The sequence below is a fragment of the Cydia strobilella genome, chromosome 7 (assembly GCF_947568885.1).
Source record: "Cydia strobilella chromosome 7, ilCydStro3.1, whole genome shotgun sequence".
Classification (NCBI taxonomy): Eukaryota; Metazoa; Arthropoda; class Insecta; order Lepidoptera; family Tortricidae; genus Cydia; species Cydia strobilella.
The window spans coordinates 1,973,834-1,998,940 of NC_086047.1; the positions used below are offsets into that span (position 1 = coordinate 1,973,834).

The window sequence follows — 25,107 nt, forward strand, 5'->3', positions numbered from 1 at the left end:
GCCCGGTTTAAATAGTGATTTGAATGTAAATGACAATGAAATCGTAAACTTTTAGTATTTTTAATTTTTAAAAACTATCACTACTGTAAAAAATCAAATTGAAAGCAATGCACAATAGTTACGAATTCACTAATCACGTAAAGATGGTTTCCTATTACCTCACGAAGTTTAACAATCAACAAAAACACTTCCGATCGGACACGGAGTGCGCGCGCGCAATGTGTGGAGATGCAATGTTCCACTACTAGAGGTAGCTTAGTTAGGCGTAAACCATAGATATAGCTTAAATAGACTACGTATGAACATCGAAAACTGATCATGGTCTGCATAAATTAAAATAAAATAAAATAAAAAAGTATGTCGGCGGCAGTTTTCTGTTGCGGTGTTAGGATTCAGGAGATTCACACGGAACCGCACATAGCACAGGTAATACATTTGTAGTCAAATTAGTTTATTCTTCTCCGACGATGAATTAATGCCCGGGGATAAATACAGCGTTGCCCAAAAATACGTTGACGAATAATTAAGGTTTTTTTTTCTTAATTTAACACCCCCCTTTACACAAAATAGGTACTCAATCAAGGTGAACAGTGCGGTTTACGTTTTTACTTATCTTGTTAACTGAAACAGTAGTTTATTTATAATTAACTATGTATTATTTACCACCAACTACATACATAGCACTGATATTCACAATTTCATCGACATCTTAAATATATGCCTGTAGCAACGCATGCGCGGTCAACTGAACACGGTAATCTCCTGCGCATGTCACACGACACACAATTTATCCTCATGAGCAGTCATGACGATAACTGAGTGGACTGACTAACTTCAGTAGTTTCATTTAAAATAATTATTATTTTGCAAAGTTACCGTAAGTGACTCAGTTTAAGTTCTGTTTAAAAATACTTTTCTAGGTTATTTTAAGTGAGTCAGCTTAGGTTATGTTCCGACGTAGATTCATTTCCTGGTATATGTATTCTGTGGTTTCAGATTTATTTTTCAGTTGCAAATATAGAAGACACCGTGAATCCAATTCAAACTTTGGATGTGGTCTCCGTGACAGATACAAGATGAACTTTAGGGTTAATCATAAAAGTAAAAATACTGACTGAAAATATACCATAAATCCTGTTAAATAATTATGATACATAAATAAATAATTTTTCATTTTCATAAGTATTTAACATCAGTTTTTAAATACTGGCGACATTGTACCATAAACAAGAGTCATATAGAGCTGCTAAAGTTTGACGTTTCATTAATTTCGGTCAGTTCTAAAATAAATACCATACTAATGCCCATGATTGAAGAAAAACTGGCCAAGTGCGTCCGACTCGCGCACCGAGGGTTCCGTACTTTTTAGTATTTGTTGTTATAGCGGCAACAGAAATACATCATCTGTGAAAATTTCAACTGTCTAGCTATCACGGTTCATGAGATACAGCCTGGTGACAGACGGACAGACGGACAGCGGAGTCTTAGTAATAGGATCCCGTTTTTACCCTTTGGGTACGGAACCCTAAAAAAGTTTTAATTTGTTAATTATGTCGAAACATAAAAGACGAATTGGACATTCAACTTTAGATGCGTAAAGCGGTTATTTTACAGGTACCAGTGAAATATCAAAAATACTCCAAATTTTCTCTTAAATGTTTCATGACTGCTATTACTACTTGACTAAAAAAAAAAAACCACAATGACGGCTATTTTCAAAGCAAACAACCGTAAGTTACGAATTCCATAACTTCATTAATCACACACCTTTAATAGTCTTTTAAGTTCCTGCGCCTCATTAAAGTACAGCTCGAAGCTTTGTGTCTCTATGGGGCACATGAATTGTTTGTATTGAAATTTGGGTAAGTAGACACGACACAGTTTGTCCCCGCTCTTTTGTCATGTGACGATTTATCATAGTTACAGTAAACCGTTAACAGTAAATATATATATCAATATATAAATCTCTCTGTTGTGGATGTTTTTTTGCTTGATTATACTAACGAAGCCTGCGTTGTGGAATTTGCCTGCACGTGTATCTAAAGGATCTATATCGGAATCCTTAAAACAATTTATCCTATTTTTGCATTCCCTAATATTGTTTGTCATAATGATCATTTGTCCTAACACTCGTATGCCCTAATTTTGGTTATCCTAACATTGTATGAATTTAGGACAAATGTTGTTAGGGATTCCGAAGGAGACCCTATCTAAATACGCACACGCATGTTACGCGTAAACAGGCACAGATGGCGGGACACCGTTAAAGTGAAGCTGATTCCACGGGGATTTCACGACCCTCAGCAATGAGGAACACGACGCGAGAAGAGGGAGGTAAGCTAAATGTCTATTTTTAAGATATATTAGATACATCGATAAATATTATCAAACCTACCTGTCTCAACTCATGCTGGATTACCGTTTATTTCAGCCACATTCAGTCCGTTTACATTAGCACTAAACCAGCGATGCACATAAAAAGCTTAATGATTTGTCGTTAGTTGATTACGTTTCGTGATTAAATTGTTGATTAAGATAAAATTATGTTACTTAATGACATGATATGTTTTCCGTTAATGATGATTTATGATTAGTTACATTACAATTGCAATTTTCTGTTAGATAGTTAGATTGTTAAACGTTTTTCTTTTAAATTTTCAGGCTGAAATACTTACTTATCTTTTTAGATAATAAAAATTACAGTAACACTAACGGTTGCTGGTCTGTAGCTGAATGACTTAGGAATTTTAGAAAACTTATTCACTTTTGTTTAACTTAGGAAAGTAGAGCTAACATTGTTTTTGTACGTCAACAAAGCATAGTCACACCATGTTAAAGAGAATAGAGACAATGGGAAACGAGGTTAGTCCTCAATACTTCCATTTAAACAAATTGTCAAAACAAAAAGACGGAGACAAAACGTCGCGTTCGCGATCGCATCGGGCTTGGAATTAACTATAGAACGGACGCGTGGACCGCGCGCGCCGACTCTGCTGTAACTGAGTGGGTTTCCCGCCAAAACCTTGCAGATCGCCAATGCAATATGCCAACTCGAGTTTTAGTTATTCGATCTGTTTTTGTGATACTAATCTCAGTGTCCAAAAGTGACGTTTATGGTTCTAAAGGATCGAATAACTAAAATTCGGCCTTCCTAAACCTTGACGTTGGCGGAATCATCGACAATATCGATGGAGCCATAATACCCAAAGATTGATTGAACTAAAATTCGAATACGCCAGCAAGTCTCAAGGAAAAAGACTGCGGCTAAGTACATACAAAACTGCTTACTTAGGGCGTTTTTCCTCTGCACGCTCCCATTCATGGTTTCATTCCATAACCCTTTCTTCATGATTACTGCTTATTATTTTGTATTGGATCAATGTTGCCGGGTCACGAGTGTATTGTGGATTTCAAGGCTTATTTTGCTACCGATTTGTCTTTTGTTGCGTTTGGAAGGATGTATTGTAATACTCATTTAATACCTGCTCAAGAATCTTTTTGTTGAAAAATAAGATTGTTGTTGAAAGTATCGTGAATTGCTAAAGTCGTTTTTATTATTTAATCGATTTCAAGGCTTTACAACTTAGGATTAATATGCCTAAAATAAATTATGAAGTTTATGACTTCAAAAGCTAGAACTGATATTACTGTTAGCAAAGTAACGTGTGAATGCAAAGCATAATTGTAAAGAGTCACTAGAGTAGTAATGTAAATGAGTTGAAGAAAAAATACCTATCAATTATTAAAAAAAATATGTTTATCCGCTTTGCCCATGAGTTTATAGACAAATTACCGATTTGTGAAATGATGTTGCGGAGTCGTTGTTGTCGCTGCTATTTAGTTCTGTCTGTACCTTCATAAAATGAGTGACGGAATGAACATAATCGTCACTAATTTTCCTGAGTTTTCACGTACTTACACTTTAGAGGACCACCACCAAATGGAGTAGCTATTTAACAGGCGTTCCCCTCTGTCGAAAATAGTCGGTCAATGGTCATACACATTGTATGGACTGACGTTTAACTGATATGGCTATTTTTACGTTACGTATACATTTGACGTTCCCCTCCCGCGCAAAAATCGGCAGATTTTTTTGTTCAGAAAATTACAGACAAGGCGTCTCCGTTTGGTTATATCCTCTAAGACTTACACAAAGTACAATAATAATCATTAGCATTACATATATCTGAGCGTAATCATCTTCAACTTCCCCACTAAAGTTTCGACAACTGTACCCGTACCACGAGTCACTGACAGTGTCAACACTGACATATACGCTAACGTCTACCTAATTTACTTTCTATACATCTCGCTCGCACTAATATAATTTATGTCAGTGCCAAACTGGTGGACGGTAGCTGTACTGATGACAGATGTTACGATAATAATATCTCAATCAGACTCCAACCAAAATCTTAAAAGGTTAAAGTTTGCTTGATAGAAAAATCACGAAAACATGTATAGATTTTTTATCGCGTATATATATATACCTTTACTTGAAAATAATTGTAGTGTATAACTAGCCTTATGAACCGATTTTGCATGTACAACCAGCCTTAAAGTTTGTAGTCTATGATTGTTCATTATTTTAGTATGTGGGTATTTTTGCACTTTGTAATTTTTCCTCAGTCACCCGTTGACCACGAACGCTGTAAAGGGTTCGACACGTCGGGATGTATTATAAATTCAATATACGCGATATAATCCGTTTTCATAGTTTTATTTCATGAGTAACTATCGCGGTAACCGAAGACAATATTATGTATTAGATATATTTCATTTATTTTCAGAGGGCTTACCGCGAACCACGTTCGACATGTTACCTCCCTGTTACACTTACGTGCGAATTTATAAGTGAGACAGAGTATATCGTTACCCTGTATACCATAGCAGTATAGGGTACCAACAAGCTGCAGAGCAAAATTTTAAACAGAAGTTATATTTTCAGAGTATTTGAGATACAAGATATTTAGCTATTAAGTTAAACTTGTTATACCCTATTCAGTTGTTTAAGATAACATCTGTATGTACCATGGAATGCAATAAATAAATGAAATGAAATGAAGATAAAATTAAACCCGCGCGACGGCCATATCTTCAAACGGAAGAATCACGCGGCGCGCCATTTCTTTATTTTTCTTCCGATTTTCTGGTTTTTAGTGTTTTGTTATATTAATCACAGATTTTTTTTATTATGAATCTGCCGAAAAAATCAAACCCCTTCGTTTATCTACGGGATATAATTAAATTAAATTGTGTAAACATATTTTCTATAATGTCAATATCCAGGGAGGAACATGGGGACTACGTACATGTGCGTACGTGGGAGAAGCGGTCGGGTCGGGTCGTCCACTATCGTCTTAAAATTGCCCACATTCGTGCAAGCTGTAAGAAAGACGCCAAAGATAGATATAACTCCGTAATAGATGGATACAGTCTAAGAAAAAAACGTGCCTCGAAAATCACGAAAATTTGATTCTCGATCAGATGGCGCCACTAGTTTTGGCCTACACTCGTATAGAGGGCGTTGACTGTTTCGTTTGTTATTTATAATTTTAACGCATACCGGTGAAAGAACATGGGTCAAAATCATATAAAAATAATTAATGCAAATAAAAAAATCATTTATCCATATTTAAATACATTTTATCGTATTTTTATAAATATTTATTTTTAGTTTTAAAGTGTGTCGACACATGGCAGTGAATTTACTGGGGTTACAAAATTTACTATGACAGTACCGCTCTAGTATAAGTTACTCTATGAAGACGCCCACGTGGCGCCATCTTGTATCAAAGTCTCAACTTAGCAAGTTTAACGTTGAACAAGTTACTAAGCTTAACGAGCCACGCAGCTTACAAGCAAGCAGTGTGCGTAGTGACGTTAAATGCGTGTAGGTGGCGCTGCAATGTAAATAGCGAATATAACTTGCTGCTGTCTGTATATTCGTGGTATTTTCTATCAAAATACTTTAGTTTGTATGCCTTGAGATTATTTTAAATGAAGAAATGATGTAAAGCCTGACCAGGAATATATGATCATTGTCATTGTCCAAGAGGGCGCTATTAGATTAGATTAGATTTATTTATTTCAGGATAAAAATTACACTATAAATTTGCATCAATATCAAAATTGTGCTTATCTTCTTCTTATTATTCTCATCATGGAGACTGTATAAAGGAGCCAAATCTCTATGTATGAAAAGTGTCCATCAAAAAACAGTAATCAGGCGGCGCCACCATACACCGAAATACTACCAAAAACAACCTACGTAATTTGGTCGGGTTATTTGTTGCCTTATATGGTTCATGTTATACTCATGTCCCAGAGCCTAACTAGCGCCACCGGAGAGATTAGGAACTATTATTTAAAGCTTAACGCGGTCACTTTTACAACAATTCTGCCATAAGAGATTGCGATCCTTTCTATACCATCGATAATTCTCATTTAAAAAAAAAAATTGTTTACCTGTCAGCTCTGATGTGAATTTGGAAATGTTTCGTAGCGAAATAGTTTAATTTCCAGAACTGCTATTTTCCAGCAGTTTATAATTTACATTATTTACACTGTTTTGCTCTAGACTATGTACAGTTTTGCGTATTTTTGTCATTTATTATTTAATATTCAACACTCAAGTATATTATTCAAGTAAACCGCCACAATGACACTGACAGCAGTGACAACCAATCATCAAAATTATTGCCAGTGTAAGAAATTAGTTCCTATGAAATTCCGCAACATGGCGCATGAATCGCATGGTCATATATTTAATATTACTGGTCAGAGTTTAAGTTGGTGTTTGGTAACTGTTGGCCTTTTTTAATGTGGTCGGCTTATCGTCACAAAACTGACAGCCTTTGGTATGACAGTTAAATAAATTAATAATTAAAAACTAAGCCTTATTGAGTGAAACAATACACAATCTCATAGAGTTGTTGGGGAAATGTAGTTTATAGCCTAGCATAGACCGTAATTTGGGACTAACCTGATGACTTGGTAGACTTTCTCCCGGGGCCCCTGTTCCTTCGATGATGAATGTAGCAACCTCAAAGGCTGGAGTCGACAGACGATCTTCTATTTGTGCTAGACACTTGGTATGGTTTGATTTTGGGTTTTGAGCTCAAGCTTCGGAGCGAGCGATGCGACGGCGGTTTTCGTGTTTTTAGTTTTTTAGATCGTTGAGAAGAGAGTATGGCAACACTCGAGTTTCGGTATAGCGTTCCGTTTTAGGCTTGTCCCGTTTTGGACTATGCTAGTTATTCGATTAAGTATTAACTGATTTAGAAATAAGAAAAGAAAAATACATAGTATTTGTGCGTACATATAAAGTACCGAACAAGAGTATTTTCTTTCCTCTGGATATCAACATAACGCACAAAAAATTAAATTGAAAAAAAAGCTGTCATTTTCGGTATGGTACACGATTTAGTAGGGTGACTTTAATACTGAATTCAAGAGTTATCCTAGCGAAACTCTTTTAATGATCCTAAAAACAGAACCGACTATTACCGAAATTCTGTTTTGCTCTTGTTTCAACACTCAACATTTGAAATTCTGTTTAATTAATTCAGTAAAATTTTTATTTGAAGTTTAAGGACGTTCTCTATTTGAGTGTTTCTGATTAGAATTAATTAGAATAAAATTTTTAGGGTTCCGTACCCAAAGGGTAAAAACGGGACCCAATTACTAAGACTCCACTGTCCGTCTGTCTGTCTGTCTGCCACCAGGCTGTATCTCATGACTGTATTTGTATAGCATAGTATAGTATTATGTTTTATTGTAACTAGTGCGGAAAATATGTCATTACTTCACGAGTACCGAGATATCACGTTCATCGTTCGTATCAAGACTCGGGACGAGTGAAGATTGACATTTCCGGACGTGTATCGAACGACGTTTTTTAATACAGTTGCGAAAAAATTATAAAAACAACAAGTAAGAAATAAAAACTTTGGAAACTTAAAATGCCTCTTAGTAGGTAGTAAAAGTAAGAAAAAACGCCTCTTCTTTGACAGGCGTTTCGGCAGCTATTCCGTTCCATTCAGACACCTTATTAAGAACGGTTTTTCAATATTCAATATTAAAAAATAAACGTGTTACAATGGTGATGAGGTAAGTAATTAAATTATAAAATATGTATATTTTTCGTATTCTTACATTAACAGTAGGTTTTAATGTTGATTACGACGTTTAAATGAAACTAATATTAACACTCATCAATAAGTAGAAGTCATGAATTGGACCAAGTATAAATTTAAAAAAATTGGAAAAGTAAAAAGCACTAGTTCACGAAAACCAACTTTCCGCATGCTAAACAGCTACGTAAAGTAGCACTTTTTGAGCAACTGTATTAAAAATATTTTTATTTCATTTCATAGCTAGACAATCGAAATTTTCACAGATGATGTGTTTCTGTTGCCGCTATAACAACAAATACTAAAAACAGAATAAAAGAAATATTTAAGTGGGGCTCCTATACAACAAACGTGATTTCTTTTGCCGTTTTTTTGCGTAATGGTACGGAACCCTTCCTGTACGAGTCCGACTCGCACTTGGCCGGTTTTTAATACTTAAAGCGAAACGCCTTGGGACAGGTTAGGTACCAAATTTTTTTATGAAACTTTAGTATTTCAAATACCGTTGACATTTAACTTGAAAATAAGTAAAATCGCATTTCTGCTGTCATAAGTTGGTGGGATAAAGTTTATAAAATTCGGTGACATTTTAAGTGCCCGAGTGCCTCCGGTGCGACGACTTGTTATAAATTGTCTTAATGGAAAGAAATGTAATATCTTGTCAGAGTTACTTTCGTCATTCTGAAAGAAATATGGAGAAATGTAATTTTACTGGCATTATCAAAAAACATGATTAATTGTAAATAGTAACAATAATATTCAGCCTATATACGTCTCACTGCCGGGCAGATATTAACTTTCATGCGCTTGGGCTATAGTTTCCAGCCGGTCCAATGCAGGTTGGGGACTTTACATACACCTTTGAATTTATTTGCCTTCCTTCACCGAAAAGCTAGTGGTAAATATTAAATGATATTCCGTATTTATAAACTCATTGGTACGAGCCAGGGTTTGAACCCGCAACCTCCGGATTGAGTCGGACGTCAGATCCACTCGGCCACTATCTCTCTGTAAGGAGTAGTTACACAAAAATACACCTACCTTTTGATACATTTGTTTAAGAATAACTTACATTTTGCTCACAGTTTTGCTATTGGGACTATAATTGACATAAAAAAATCGTTTCACTTCTTGGTTTATTTGAACACTGAAAATATCAACTTGACTTTTTTATATATACATATAGTACATAAAGTTATACTATTATTCAATATGCATAATTATGCGGTGTATGAAACTGTACCTATATAATTAGGCATTAAACACTCGTGTGAAGTCGTGTGATCCTTTTATGAAACACACTTCGTTCGTTTCATAAACCCACACTCGTATTTTAATGTCTCTCTTTATGTAGTAGTAGTAGTCATATAAAATAATCAAGATAATATTTTCAAAACTGAATGCTAATCTTTGTCTAGAGCGCCTTTGAATTTTCTATAGGCAAATTACTCTTGCGTGATTCTTGCGTGGATTATAAGTTTCCATTAAAAAAAAACTTGCACTATACATTCAGCAAACAAGTGAGCGTCTTTGAAGTGGCATGACATGGAAAACGCACTCCGGCCGATACGATCTTTAATCTTCGCACCTTTTCGTGTGGTCGCTAGCCGGGCGTTTTATAAATAGAGCTCCATGTCCGCTTTGTAGGGCGGAATGAGACCCTGAGATAAGGTTCTTCAAAGTGCTCCGAGGCGTTTGTCCGTCAAGGATGGGATCTATCGCGATTTTCATTAGATGACGTGCGGAACACTCTGCATAGTCCGTTATCTAGATGGGCTATCTTGCACAGTAGTCATATAGGTAGACGAATTGTCGAACTTGAAGGGTCCTTATGCAAATAAGGGATTTAAGTAGTATTAGAAAGAACTTTTATGCAGTTTGTTTTCGAAACCATATTATTCCATATGTATTAATATTTTTGTTAAAAAAAAAATATAGGTCGATTTGTGTAAGATTTCCTATAATATTTGTTTTATTGCGAGTATTGAAAGGTTTTCGGCAAATCAAATTAGAAATACGGGTGAACGTGAGGTGTGTATCATATTTATTACGAAATAAAGTAGCCTTCGAATAATTTATTTACCGCCCGCAATGAGCAATGCTATTAGCGCGAGAGGTCAATTCGAACGTTCGCTTGACATCAAGACAAACAATATCTAAATGATGTCATTTATACATATATCGCGCGTTCATTTCGCTCGGACTTGTCCGTATATGTATTAGGGCGACGGGTGAATGAGAACAAAATGACATCAATAAATAAATGGCCGCCGAGTTCCGATCGTTTCGATTCTATTTTTATTTTCCAAATATTGCCTGGAGGCGGTTGAATGTTTCAATAATTCCAATTTGAATGACATGGGCTCGGCCTAGTTACTAACTTGCTAATTTGTTGGTTTGCCGTTTGTACATTTTGTGAAAATATTATAGTTATTGAAGGTAAATTATTAATCGTATGTAATTGAGCTAAATATAAACATTAAATCCTTACCTTACATTCCCTAACCATTTGAGTTAAGTAGGTCTATATTTAGAAATTGTAGCGATTACCAAATGTATGTTCAGTTTTTAGCAAAAATTTCATTCTTGGTATAAGCTTTTATCGCTGACTGTACTTTTCTTACCACAGGCAACTAATACCTACTCATAGAGACAATAAAATTCTAAAAACCCCAAACACAATTAGGTCCTCCTGTGTCTCCATCATCAGATCAGCTCGATGGTACCATAATATTGCATTGTCATCCGACAGCTGTTTGTACAGTTGTCAGGCGCTCTGATCACGTCTCTATTGTGAAGGCGTTAAAGTGCTTGTTCACATATTTCTGAGCACCTTGGCAGCTCCGATATATCTGATGACGACTGTACCAATGAGTTTTTCGGGACTTATGTACGAAATATCATTTGATATTTACCAGTCGCTTTTCGGTGAAGGAAAACATCGTGAGGAAACCGGACTAATCCCAATAAGGCCTAGTTTACCCTCTGGGTTGGAAGGTCAGATCGCAGTCGCTTTCGTAAAAAGTAGTGCTTACGCCAATTCTTGAAATTGAAATGAAATGCGAACATTTTGAGTCACAATTATTATGAAAAATATTCGCCAACAAAGCACAACGTTTGCTAAGATATATTTTTGTTAAACATAATGAATGAATGAATGAATGAATTAGAGTCAATCAAATCATATTATCAGACCCATAATAAAAACTAAAATGTTTTGTAATCAACAAATGCTCAAAAAGGGTCTTCGTATTTAACAACTTTCCAAGAACATTTTTGAATACACCTAGTTTTTGGTTATTTATGTTGTCTAATTTTTATTTTTCGGTAGATGCAACAAATATTCGGTATTCGCCGAATATTCGTGGCATTTACGTAATGCAAATATAGTATGTAAACCATAATAATAATAATAAAGCCTTTATTCTCACAAAATATTGCAAAATAGATTTAACACTAACTCATATTCTACATTCTAGGTGAGGTACCCATTTTTCAGCAAAGGCCTCCTCCAAGCCCTTCCAATGATCTCTCTCTTTATCTTGTCGAGTCCATGTATTTCCAGCTATCTATCAGCTAGAAGATAGCTGGAAAAGTGTTTATAAAGATAATCATAATAATCATAATCATAATCATTTATACATTATACAAGTTGCTACGTTACCAATGGTTTATTCTCTTATTTGACAGTTTTATATAAATATTCTAGGATGAACTAGCGTTACCTAGTTTGCGTTTGTAACAGCGCCATCTTTCATGAAATTTGAACAACATACTAAACATACTCCATATCGGCTCGAACAAAATGTAAACCATACTTCGCATATTATTCAACAGCTGAGATAAACACCTACATAATATTTATTTACTACACTCGGATGTTTACCGGAGCACTATCAAAGTGTTCTCGTTCATTATTAATACTGGCAGGATTTATAATAACCGCAGACGCGTAGGAAACTACAATGGGCGCCGCTTTATAAAAAAAAGCCTTTGTCGCGCGCTGGCGCGTAATGTGCTCAGCTCAGTGTTACGTATGAGGAAAATAAAGTACTGCACGCATTAGATGCATGTTCAGATTGTTCAGTGCATGGTTTATGTTTGAGGGCCTTTATAAAAGAAGCGTGTAGTGGGAAGGGTGGCAACCGTGAAGCTGCTGCAACCGTCCATATTTGGGATTTACGGACAATTCCGTAAAGCTTGTATTATGGGTATTCATACTCATCTTCCTCGCGTTGTCCCGGCATTTTTGCCACGGCTCATGGGAGCCTGGGGTCCGCTTGGCAACTAATCCCAAGAATTGGCGTAGGCACTAGTTTTTACGAAAGCGACTGCCATCTGACCTTCCAACCCAGAGGGGAAACTAGGCCTTGTTGGGATTAGTCCGGTTTCCTCACGATGTTTTCCTTTATCGAAAAGTGACTGGTAAATATCAAATGATATTTCGTATATAAGTTCCGAAAAACTCATTGGTATATATGAGCCGGGGTTTGAACCCGCGACCTCCGGATTGCAAGTCGCACGCTTTACCGCTAGGCCACCAGCGCTACTATGGGTATTCATACTAATGCGATTATATAGATACATACCTACTTAGATACTTATAAAAATATTTACTTAAGCATTCTGCTAATGCTAATAAATAGTCATTATGCAAATAAATGCATACAATACTGGAATTCAAATCAGGATATCCAGCTTCATTGGCTCACGACCACGCTATGGTCTTGAAATAATTGCCTGGCTTCCTTTTTACCATTTGGTTTTATTATTAATCCGAATTGTTTTAATAAAAATATTGACAACTACGTTTTATTCCGTTTTAGTCAAAAAAAGGGCATTGGACATGTTTCATTTTTATTTTATTTGACGCGTTACAAAGCCTCCGTGAGTGTCATCACACGTCCGACGCCAGCTGCCTCGGCCGAATAAAAAAAAAACAAACGTCCTCTTCGCACCCTGAATGAGGCAAAGGACCGCATGCCAAACAGCCAATCTACCTCACGAGAACACGCGTAGCAGCAGTTGGAATTCGCGAAAACTGTATTTTGTTTGCATTGTCCTTTAAAATGCTGACAGCGAAATGAAAAAATGCAAGCTGGAATTTCAGTTTTTTCGCATTTGCTGTGGTAGTTACCCACGTATCCTGGATAAAGTTGCATTGGTCACGCTCTCACGCTACGGATGGATGTGTACTCGATTTCTGTAAAGAAATTCTAAAAAAAATTAGATAGGTATCTATCGATTCGTCACTACCTGTAAATAAGTAGAGATTGTTACATCTGAATTGGACTTCAGGTATGAATAGTTTTGGGAGCAATTTAAGGCGGTTCCCTGAGCCAGAAGGTGAAAAATCTCCTTATATTCGTATGATCATATTTTTCTAAGAGACGTTGACATTCGTAGACGTGGAAAAAATATATGTAGTTCTTGATTGTATTATCTTTAATTTATAAGCTCCCGATACACGAATTATGACAGTTCGCTCGCTAGATTCCATCAACTATCAATAGTCCTTACACCCTGGCGGGTGCTGCCTCTGCGTGCGTCCCATGCCAAGGGCAAGGGCATCATCCGCTCGGTGTACCCCTTACATTTCATTAAAGTGTCAAAAGGGCATCTACGTGTTGGCTTCGGCTCCTCGCAAGCCTCCCAAAGGTCCGGAACACCATTGTTCCGTGATGGGAGAGACAAACATATCACTTTTCAGTTAGCCTTTGTATCGCTCGACGGGCCGCGGGTGCCGATGACATTTATCTCTATAGTTTAGCAACATAACAACAACATAACAAAGAAAACGGTACCGTAATGTCCTGTGACGTACAAAGGCCTTTGTTAGCTGTAGCCGTGACACATTGGAGGCGCTTTAAGCGAGCTTTGGGTACGTGGAGGTTAAAGACCCACTTGTTGACAGATTTTAGGCCGTTGAGCATGACTATGTCGATGGTAATGTACAATCCAAGCAGTTCAGATTTTTTTTACCTCGATCCTTACGAGCGAGCTAAACTCCGCCTCCCATAGACATAACCAATTACGATGCATTTAGGATTCTTTTATCTTAATAATGGAAAGGGTAAAACAGGTAATGAGACAAACAAATAGGTAGTAAGGACAGTTTATTAGTTGTTGTTTAGGCTAAGCTTCGCCTCCCCATAAAGATAACCAATTAAGATACATTTGGGATTCCTTATCTTAGTTTGCAAATGCCGGCCGTCACAAAGACAGTAGACGGCAATAAACGTTACGTGAGCTAGCCTTTGTTTGCAACACCCACATTTTTAAGTGCCATGCTATTGGTCATTACTTTTATGATATGATTTTTACCCTTAAGGTGGTTCACCGTGAATGTCCCCGATTGTACTCGTGCTTTTTCGAATCAAAAATCATATCAAATTCATGCCTGTCCAGAAGCTTAAAGCTGCGGTCCTGTAATATTTATTTCATTAAAAAGCTGAAACTAAATGTAGGAAGCACGCTGATGTAATACTTCCCCTCTTTAATGAGGAGCTGGGATAAAATGCGAGAGAAAATGTCGTTTTGTAATTCGACTTCCCTAGTGGAAGATTAAATTGGTTTTAATGAGAGTTTGTGATATGTTGACGTTGAAGTATTAGTATGGTCTTTGAAATTAAACTTTCGTGAGACATGTTTTAAAATATTTAGAACACAACGGTTACACTCACTTGAAGTTATAGTCGCTATTGCTTTATGTTATGTTTTACTATGGTCTTTTTGTGAATTGTAATTGTGAAATTGTAAAATGTAGTCGCGAAAAATTAAAGTACCTATACTATACCTACGTGAACAAGTGCGTTTTGCAGGCCATATTATTATGACAACACATTTTTTTCTATAAATGTGAATCGGTCTCACGTCATAATTACGGAATGCGAGAATCAAATAATTTTAACTCGATTATAGTCTGGCAAACCAATTCTGTCAGTAGAAAAAGGAGCGAAATTTAAATATTTTATAGAAGACCAACCTTGGCGCCTACATTTTTCAAGTTTGCCACTTTTCCTACTGACGATAATGGCATTTAAAACTTTAGTTACTCGTAGATTTGCTAAATGCCCTTTCTGTCTATGAATTGACTTAATAAGAAGACAAAAGGTCTCAAATAAAACTTTAAGTAGGCAGACTAAATTATTAAAGACTTCTTGTCCCTGTATTTTCATTTCACGTGCAAAGGTACCTCATGGCGGTCGGCAATTATTAATTATTATATTATTAACGACGCTCCAATACTAATGCAGAGTAAGTGCCGACCGCCATAAGGTACCTTTACCTGTGGGACGTCACATATTAGGATTTACGTGAGTTTAAATTGGAGAGCTCCTTGGCACCGTATTTTATAGAACACTTGCATCTACGTTAGGAACGTTTGGCAAATTAAATTAGAACTGTAATTCGTATTCCCAGTATTTACTCTTGCGAAGTGTACTTTGCAATGGATTAATAGTTTTAATCTTAAGTATAAAAGAAAAGATTGGCGATGATCCATCGGTCAAGTCAAGGATACAGAGCCTTGAGCATCGCCGTCGAGTCGCTTGCCTATCGGTGTTCTATCGGATACATTTCGGGGAGTGCGCACAGGAACTGCACGACCTGATCCCACCTTCCCCTTTCCATCATCGGACATCCAGGCGCGGGGAGCGTATGCACCCGTTCGTGGTCCACATTCCATTCGTTCGGACGAAACGTTTTGCCTCCTCCTTTTTGGTACGGACGGCTAAGGAATGGAATGCGCTCCCGCCATCTGTATTCCCTGATCAATATGACCTCGGTCTCTTTAAAACAAGAGTGAATAGGCTGTTACTGAACCGGTGAGCTCCATCTTAGGCCCTGTCTTCACTTTCCATCAGGTGTGACTAGGGCCAATCGCCGATCAGTTTATAATAAAAAAAAAAAAAATCAAAAATTTTACTGCGTCATCAAAAAGTGTGTTCGTGTAATCTTTACGCGCAATTGAAGTAAAACTTCTTTGACGATGACGTTTATCGCTATGTTGGCACTTTGACGTGTGTCCTATTGTGCGTGTGTCACTACTGAGCGTTACTTCCGTCAGAAAAAAAGAGTTACCCCCTAGTCGCGCCTAAGGAAGTTTTACTTCAATAAATATTATAAAATAAAAAAATAAAAATCATTTATTTCGGACCACAGAAATCCATAACAGGTTAGTCAAACATGTACATGCAGGCACTTAAAACTATGTTAGATAGAATTAATTATTACTTAACTTACTACTCTTACTAGCTATCTACATTACATTAGCTAGGGAACGATGCAGGTTCGACCAGTGCTGCATATAGCGACTATCGAGCCTACCCGCTAACACACTCAGGATACGGTTGTTACTGATAACTAACAAATATAAACGACACGATACTGATACACACACACACACACGATATTAATATTTATCCAGGCTTCATTAACTATTTTTGGAATAAATTAAATATATATTTTTAGGGTTTCGTACAAAAAAGGTAAAAAGGAACCCCTTATTGTACGACTCTGTCCATCTGTCTATCTGTTACATTGCTTCGAAATCGATTTGAATTTAGACATAGACATAAACAATGCTAATCAAACTGCATTGAAAGTGTTTTTTATAATTAAATTATCATTTAATAATGAAACAATATAAATTGTAGGCAGACCTACAGAAAAGTCTGGCGACCGTACGCACTAGGTACGTAGTACTAGAGAACCATTTTCATACAATCCAGGTTCCCTCCTAACCACTTTATCTCCTTCAGTCGTATATCCTCATTGCTGAGGATCGTGATTAGCACAGACGCTTAGCACCATTTTCCTTCAGGCAATCCTATCCTGCGCCATTTGCAGGCAAGCCTGGGTCTTGGGTCCTGCATATTAGCCTGCCTTTACTATGTCTATCCACCGCGTCTTTTTAATTAGCGCCATAATTTATCTATATCCCTCACGGGCTGTCGCGCCCGTATATTAAGTACCTAATACAAACGTATAGGTAACACGAAAACGGTATAAAGGTAAAACAACCTGCAATTTTATTTCCTGTTCCCTAGCGCTCTTTGATGCATAAACGTTTTAAATTCATAGTAGAAGTTACGTACTTTTCTTTTCAAAGGAATTTCAATGTTGGAGCACCTACGGAATCATAAAAAGCAATTTAAATTTGATTACGCTTTGCAATAAGGAATGGACGACGAGCTCGGTTAGCTCGTCCACACTTATAAGTTATTGGATCTTGGCGCTATCGATATCGTCGCCAACGAAGTGCGTCAATACGAAGTAAGTATTGAAGTACTTCGTTTTCTTTAGATACGGAAATGCAACGAACTAGAATAAGTAAGAAGTCTGACTAGAGCTCAATAATGCCTCACGCGAGCGATAACTGTACCTCGTTTTTAGGGTTCCGTACCCAAAGGGTAAAAACGGGACCCTATTACTAAGACTTCGCTGTCTGTCTGTCTGTCCGTCTGTTACCAGGCGGTATCTCATGAATCGTGATAGCTAGACAGTTGAAATTTTAACAGATGATGTATTTCTGTTGCTGCTATAACAAGATATACTAAAAACAGAATAAAATAAATATTTAAGTGGGGCTACCATACAAGAAACGTGTTTTTTTTTGCGTAATGGTACGGAACCCTTCGTGCGCGAGTCCGACTCGCACTTGGTCGGTTTTTAGATTTAGAAAAACATTTGAGGTGTCTCTTTATTGAAAAACACTAGAAAAATAAGTCACAGAAAATATGTAACAATTATATAGCAAATATGTTGATTTGGGTCTCTATTGTTTGACATAATTATTGAAAGTCATAATGTTATGATTGTCATATTATCATTAGTCATAATTTGGTTTTCCTCAGAAACGCGTAACTTTTCAGGATTGCCAAAACAAACCTAACCTAACCTATCTATAGGATAACCCGAGGAAAATCCTGAAAAGTTAATGGTTTCAGAATTATGACTAATGATAATATGACGATCATTACATTATGACTTTCAATAATTATGTCAAACAAAGGGACCCCATGTTCGTTTACATTATTTTGCTGTCATAATTAATAATTACAATTTTTTTAAAGCGTTTTCAATAAGAGGACAAGTCAAGAACTCAAGATCGTGTAGTCTTTTCTAATGCTTAAAAAAAACGAGGTTATAGGCAAAGATAGATATAACTCCGTAATAGATGGATACAGTCTAAGGAAAAAACGTGCATCGAAAATCAAGAAAATTTTATTCTCGTTCAGAGGACGCTACTAGCTTTGTCCTACTGTCATATAGATGGCGTTGACGGTTTCGTTTGTTATTTAACAATTTTAACGCATATCAGTGAAAGAACATGGGTCAAAATCATAAAAATAATTAATGCAAATAAAAAAAATCATTTATCCATATTTAAATACATTTTATCGTATTTTTATAAATCTTCATTTTTAGTTTTAAAGTGTGTCGACAGATGGCAGTGAATTTACTGTGGTTACTAAATTTACTATGACAGTACAGCTCTAGGTAGTACTCTATGTTATAGGTATACTGAGCGGAGCTTGACAACGTCAAACGTCCAATATTGCAATACCGCGCAAGATGATTCACGTATATAATTTCATTTTAGCCAATCAAGGCATTAAGTGACCAATCACATTATTTAATAGTTGGAAATTGTGTATTGGGTGATATTCAAAGGTGACAGGCGGAGAAGGGATAACTGTCAGTGATACGTATCAGATAAGTGTAAGATGTTTCTTGAAGTCAAAAAATATACTAAGAGCTTCGTCTAAATTGAAACTTCGTAGAAAACGCAATATTAGAAATCAAGGAAAGCAATTTCAGCGTTTATGATAATTAATTTCCCCAGGGGTCAAAAAAGGGATTGAAACTGTATACCTGGTACGAAAACTTTTTTGAGTGCGAGACTTGAAAATTATTAGAAAAACATAATATTAAAAAACGAGCAAAAAGATTTTTTTTGTAAGAACTTTTTTAGTATATTCATTTCTTAAGGGAGTTAAAATGGGGTTGAATTTTTTTTTTCAAACGAAATAAGTACTAAACTGTGTAAAAAGGCATTATATTGGAATAGTTATATAAAACTACTTCTGCTGTTTGGAAAATTCTTCTTCTAAGGGGAGTTGAGAGGGATTACATCGAGAACATTTCTCTTTTTCAGTAAGGGGCTTGAAACATCGTACGCTGTGGCAGACAAATGTCATGCGTTGTAGTCATTAAAAAATTTTGAACCCTACTGCTATCTTTTGCTGAACAATTTTCTATGCTCATGGAGAATATATAACAACCAACATATAAATTAACGCGTACGAAGTCGCGGGCAAGAGCTACAGAATTTTATCGACAAGCTAAAACTTATAATCCACAGACAAGGAGCTTCATTATTCTGTGTAGGTATCTCATTAGATTGAGTAAAGTAGTACCTCTATTTCAGACCTCGCTTCTTTACGATCTCTGAAACCGAGAAACCTTCAATTTAAGAATTATCCCCCAAACGACTGCTGAATAATTCAAACCTTAAATTATCGAAGATCTCGAAGCACGATATCTGCAAAGAGAACTCAAGAAAATACGGCTCACTGAACGACTTGTATAATTTTATTCAAAGCATTTGTACCTACTTAGAATTTGTAATAATGAGGTTTCATCGCACTGATGTGGACTCTATTGCATAGCGCGGCTATCTATTATTTTTAGGGTTCCGTACCCAAAGAGTAAAAACGGGACCCTATTACTAAGACTCCGCTGTCCGTCTGTCTGTCTGTCACCAGGCTGTATCTCATAAACCGTGATAGCTAGACAGTTGAAATTTTCACAGATGATGTATTTCTGTTGCCGCTATAACAACAAATACTAAAAACAGAATATAAATATCTAAATGGGGCTTCCATACAACAAACGTGATTTTTTGCTGTTTTTTTCCGTAATGGTAAGGAACCCTTCGTGCGCGAGTCCGACTCGCACTTGGCCGGATTTTTTGTCATGCGCATCATTTAGTCAAAACTGAAACCCCCTCTTTGCGATAACTAGTTTTTTTTAGTAAAAACTAGTTCTCAATGAGGCCGTTCGGATAATTTGTTTTAACTAGAGAAAACGTGTTTTCACTTAAAATGGGTTTTTAAACGGTGACATATACATCGTGACATAATGTAACTTTAAAGTCGAGTATTTACTGCGTTAAGGCCTCTAAAGGGGCCCACTGACTATCAGTCCGCCGGACGATATCGGCCTGTCAGTTAGAACAATATTTTTACAGTCCCGAACAACTGACAGGCCGATATCGTCCGGCAGACTGGTAATCAGTGGGCCCCTTTAAGGTTGCTGAGTGGCCGTCCGGTTTAAGGTAGGTAGTTATATAATGAATATTTCAGTCCAGGTAGAAGTGTCATAGTGTCCAACAACACTAAAAAATGTCATACACATTATAGTTTGGTCTATGACGCCCTAATTGAAACAGATAAAAAGTTAACGTGATTATTTTTATTATTGACAAAAGTCAAACACATTACCATCCGTTGCGTTGCGCAATCGGGTAAAAATATCATTAGGTAGCAGTTTCGCAAAGCTGTTGTTTCACCAGACCTGTTATTCTTTAATCTTTCCAAGCCCGGAGCGCACAAGGACGGAAATATTGGTAGTCGGCGGCTAACTTTTATCTCTTTTTTCAAGTCGCTTTAACATCTCGTTAAGGCTGCCCTGAAGAAAATTGAATTACATTAACAAGTCCGTGGATAACTGAAAATTTAAATTGTTATTGAAGCATCTGAAATAGGTATCATTCTAGTCCATTATGATGTTGCTTGTTATGTGCGTTTCGTTGCGGTTTTGGGCCGGGTTTCATTATGAGATCGGTTGCGAAGATTTGAATTATTCAGGGAGTTTAATTATTACACAGGCCAATTTGAACGTACATACATTGACATCAAATGATATCTGTTAATATCCTTTGGTAAACGTGCGTCTCACTTGCGCCAAAAGTACGATATCTGAATGACATTATTTAGATATGTCATTCTGAAATCTGATGTCACATAAAATTATTTTCGTTGACTTATTTCTGACCACTCTGTCACGCTTATATTTCCGTCTTCTATCAAATAAATAAAAAAAGTCGAGTGCTATCGCATGTCTTTCTAGCTGTAGATTATATTTTAATGAGAAAAATTAAAAACTAAATTTCACCCCATACAAAAAGCTCCACACCGTCACATTTTTTGGGGACAAAAACAAGACAACGAAGATAATTTTTACCCGCGCATATCGCTCGCACTTGTTCGTACATGTATTGGCGCGCACGAGACGCAAGAAAACAAAATAACTTGATTGAAGTATCAGTCTGATGTCAGTGTATGTTCGAATTAGCCTGACAATCTTTGTTAGCATATAAAATATACTCGATTTTAAGGGGTCCACTGACTATCAGTCCGCCGGACGATATCGGCCTGTCAGTTATTCGGAACTGTCAAATTTTTGTTCTAACTGACAGGCCGATATCGTCCGGCGGACTGATAGTCTGTGGGCCCCTTAAAGGGCTTTTTCGTGTTACATTTAGGTTAAATTATTTCGGATTAGTAAGTTAAATTATACTACCTTATGAAAATCGGCTTAAATAGGTACAAGGATGAAGTCTTTAGCAAAAATTTCTTTGTTGGTGCAAGCTTTTATCACTAACTTTACTTTTCCTTCCACGGGCAACAAATTCTCATCGAAACATCTAAAAACCAAAAACGCAATTAGGTTGCGTGCTTTTATAAGTCTAAATGGGGTCAGTTTTTGCGTCCATGTTCGCTAGGACCATAGACAAACAAAACTGCAAGTTCATAATTAACACAAAAAAAAAACGATGGGCCTTATTTGGTGCAGGTACCTTATTGAAAATAATTACGACTTCTGTTATTATTTAAATATTGATATTACGATTACTCGCGTTTATTGGCCGTGTAATAATGAAAATCTTATTGAAATTTTTATTTAGAATCAGTCTCCACTGGAGAGACCACGAGACCACCCACATGACATTAGTTTATTTTATTTTTTTATTTTTATATTATTTATTTGGGGTTTAGTTTTAAATTTCAGTTACTTTTAAATATCTTTGCCTTCAATTCAATTCAATACTTTATTCATAAAATACAATTTTACAAGTCAGGTACATGCTAAATACTTAGTTTTAAGTCTTCTTAATTATATAGATATTTACATAGTTCAAGGGGCAAGGCTGAGCCAGCGAACCAGTTGTTTTTTTTTTCAATACTTAATATTCTTAATAATAATAAGTTTTACCCACTTAGTACAGTGCTAGGTCTCGTAAAAGGCATCGACTGTGTAGTATGCATCAGACGCCAATTTAGATTTGACGGACATAAACGTCGGAGGTAAATTTACGCGATTAAGTCCCGTCGTTGTTGAATAATAATTTAGATTTGAGTTTTTTTATAAAAACATAGGTCGCTAGTTATTTGTTTCAGCTCTAGCGGGATTTTGTTATCCTTCGATCTTGATTTAACGTCCTCCGAAGTCATCAGCTCACCGATAGCCCCGTCTATAGACCACCCCAATTGGACTCCGCTGAACCATTTATGTGATGTGTTCATTTCGAACGCTGTGAATCCAGAAAACGCCGGACATCCACCTCAGCATCTTCATTTCTGCCACATGGATGGCTGTGACATGTCGCTGGGTCACTGGCCATATTTGATGTGAGGAATTTCATTTCTCGCCGTCACACGTAACTGCTTTACTTGTAAAATGGGCCTAAAAGCAATATAAATCTATCACTTTATGAGGATACTTCTCTAAACAAGGAGACCTACTTTCAACACTCATTAGCTCATTACTCATGTCATGTGTATTTGTTACCGACGTACCTACACCATTCCGTTGCAAATTACGATGACACAAGTTTTTATATTATAACAGTCTTTATTCTATATAATTTATGGAGTTAAATATTTATCCCTAAAACTCAATTGGTTTAGAAGAAAATGTATTACTTTTGTAAAAGCGAGTTTGAAACCATCACTTTTTTAATAAAGATAAAAGATAAAAATCAATTTATTCAAGTAGGATCTGTTGGATCACTTTTGCATCGTCAAAAATCTACATATTATAAGTAATTATTATACATACCTACGTTAAATTCTAATTAAACTATAAATAACTTAGAGGCCGGTCCAAAAAAAATTGTTCTTCTTCCTCGCGTTATCCCGCCATTTTGCCACGGCTCACGGGAGCCTGGTGTCCGCTTGACAACTAATCCCAAAAATTGGCTTAGACACTAGATTTTACGAAAGCGACTGTCATCTGACCTTCCAACCCTGAAGGGAAACGGCCTTATTAGGATCAGTCTGGTTTCCTCACGATGTTTTCCTTCACCGAAAAGCGACTGAGGTAAATAACAAATGATATTTCGTACATAAGTTCAGGAAAACTCATTGGTTCGAGGCGGGGGTTGAAGCCGCGACCTCCGGATTGAAATCTAAAAGAAATTAAACAATAAGAAATAAAAACATGCAGAAATAATTTAAAACAAACATGCATTATCTTTCTTTTTAATGCCAGTTGTCTCACATGTTTCATCCAATACCCAAGTATTCTTTAACATCGCTTAATGAAGTCGTGAAAGAAAATTGAGTTCAGTTAAAGGGGCGAATTTAATTCGATTTCAAACTTTCTGAATGAACGTGTCGTTTTAAGAACGCCACCACAAAAACCGCAAAATTAGATGGAAGCGAAAAATGGCACTGTCGTTGGTGGTTAATTAAAATAAATTATTCACAGTTCTTTAATAAATCGCTCGATGTCGCGGGCAATTCTCCCCCACCATTGTAACTTAAATAATGATACAGATTTCTCTGAGGCTATGGGCCTATTCCGAAACGTTTAGTAAAAAAATTAGTTCATTTATTTATTGTTTATCTTGATATCTACATCATTTAAGCTACTAGGCCAAGTTTGGTATTGTTTTCGTATAAATCGAGGATACCGAATTCCTTTGTGGTATCACATTGATACCATTCCGAAGTAAAAATATATAAAGTATAAAAAAACCCGGCCAAGTGCGAGTTGGACTCGCGCACCGAGGGTTACGTACTTTTTAGTATTTGTTGTTATAGCGGCAACAGAAATACATCATCTGTGAAAATGTCAACTGTCTAGCTATCACGGTTCATGAGATACAGCCTGGTGACAGACAGACAGACGGACAGACGGACAGCGGAGTCTCAGTAATAGGATCCCGTTTTTTACCCTTTGGGTACGGAACCCTAAAAACAACCTTTTTTAAATTCCTCTTCACCACCGCTGAACCGATTGAGTTGAAATTTGATATAGAGATGGTTTGAGTCCCGGGAAAGGACATAGCTATTCTGTATATACAAGTATATTATTCAAAAAAGTAAAAGGGGGGTGGAAGTTTGTATAGGGAAACAATAACCGCTGAACAGATTTAGATAAACGCAAGTTGGCGAACCTAGTATAAGTTTAAAATGTATTATACTTTTTTGAAAATAAATAAATAAAAAATAAAAAAAAGATGAAATTCGGCATGCTCTTCTTTGATTTAATTGACAATGGTATCAAACGTGACTTAGAACCTAAACAAAAACATCAGTTATTAACTTCAGACATCGCCGACACTGAAAAATCTACATCAAAAGTCTGCCGTTGCAGTATTTGCAATTTTAGGTTCTGTACAAACGCAACTAATAGTATGGTAGGGGAGACCGAGATGAGTTGTGACAGAGGAGAGTTGTGACATCGTCGATTTTTTGGAACCTATTAACTGTTAGCGAGTTCGCAACAGTGCGCGTTTGTTAGCTATTAACTTGAACTGACAGACGCGCGCTATTGCGAGCACTCCTCTGCCACAACTCACCTCGATCTCCCCTATATCTCCTAACTTATTAAATCCATGGTAGCCCAAGCACCTGCGATCAAAGAGTGCAGCACGCAAACTTCCGACATCTTAACT

General features: G+C 36.5%; 1 protein-coding gene across 6 annotated transcripts in view; it reads right to left on the reverse strand.

The window, feature by feature from the left end:
* Positions 1-25,107, reverse strand: part of LOC134742909 (uncharacterized) — a 172,026-nt gene that overhangs the window by 57,958 nt on the left and 88,961 nt on the right. Inside the window, exon 1 of one of the 6 annotated variants that reach the window (XM_063676111.1) lies at positions 2,676-2,963. The exons of 2 other annotated variants lie outside the window; for them this stretch is intronic. The gene's annotated coding sequence lies outside the window, so the exon portion shown is untranslated. Of the gene's footprint in view, positions 1-122; positions 230-2,395; positions 2,415-2,675; positions 2,964-25,107 lie in introns of those variants that run through there. 3 more of the 6 variants (XM_063676114.1, XM_063676112.1, XM_063676113.1) reach the window with 3 other exon arrangements.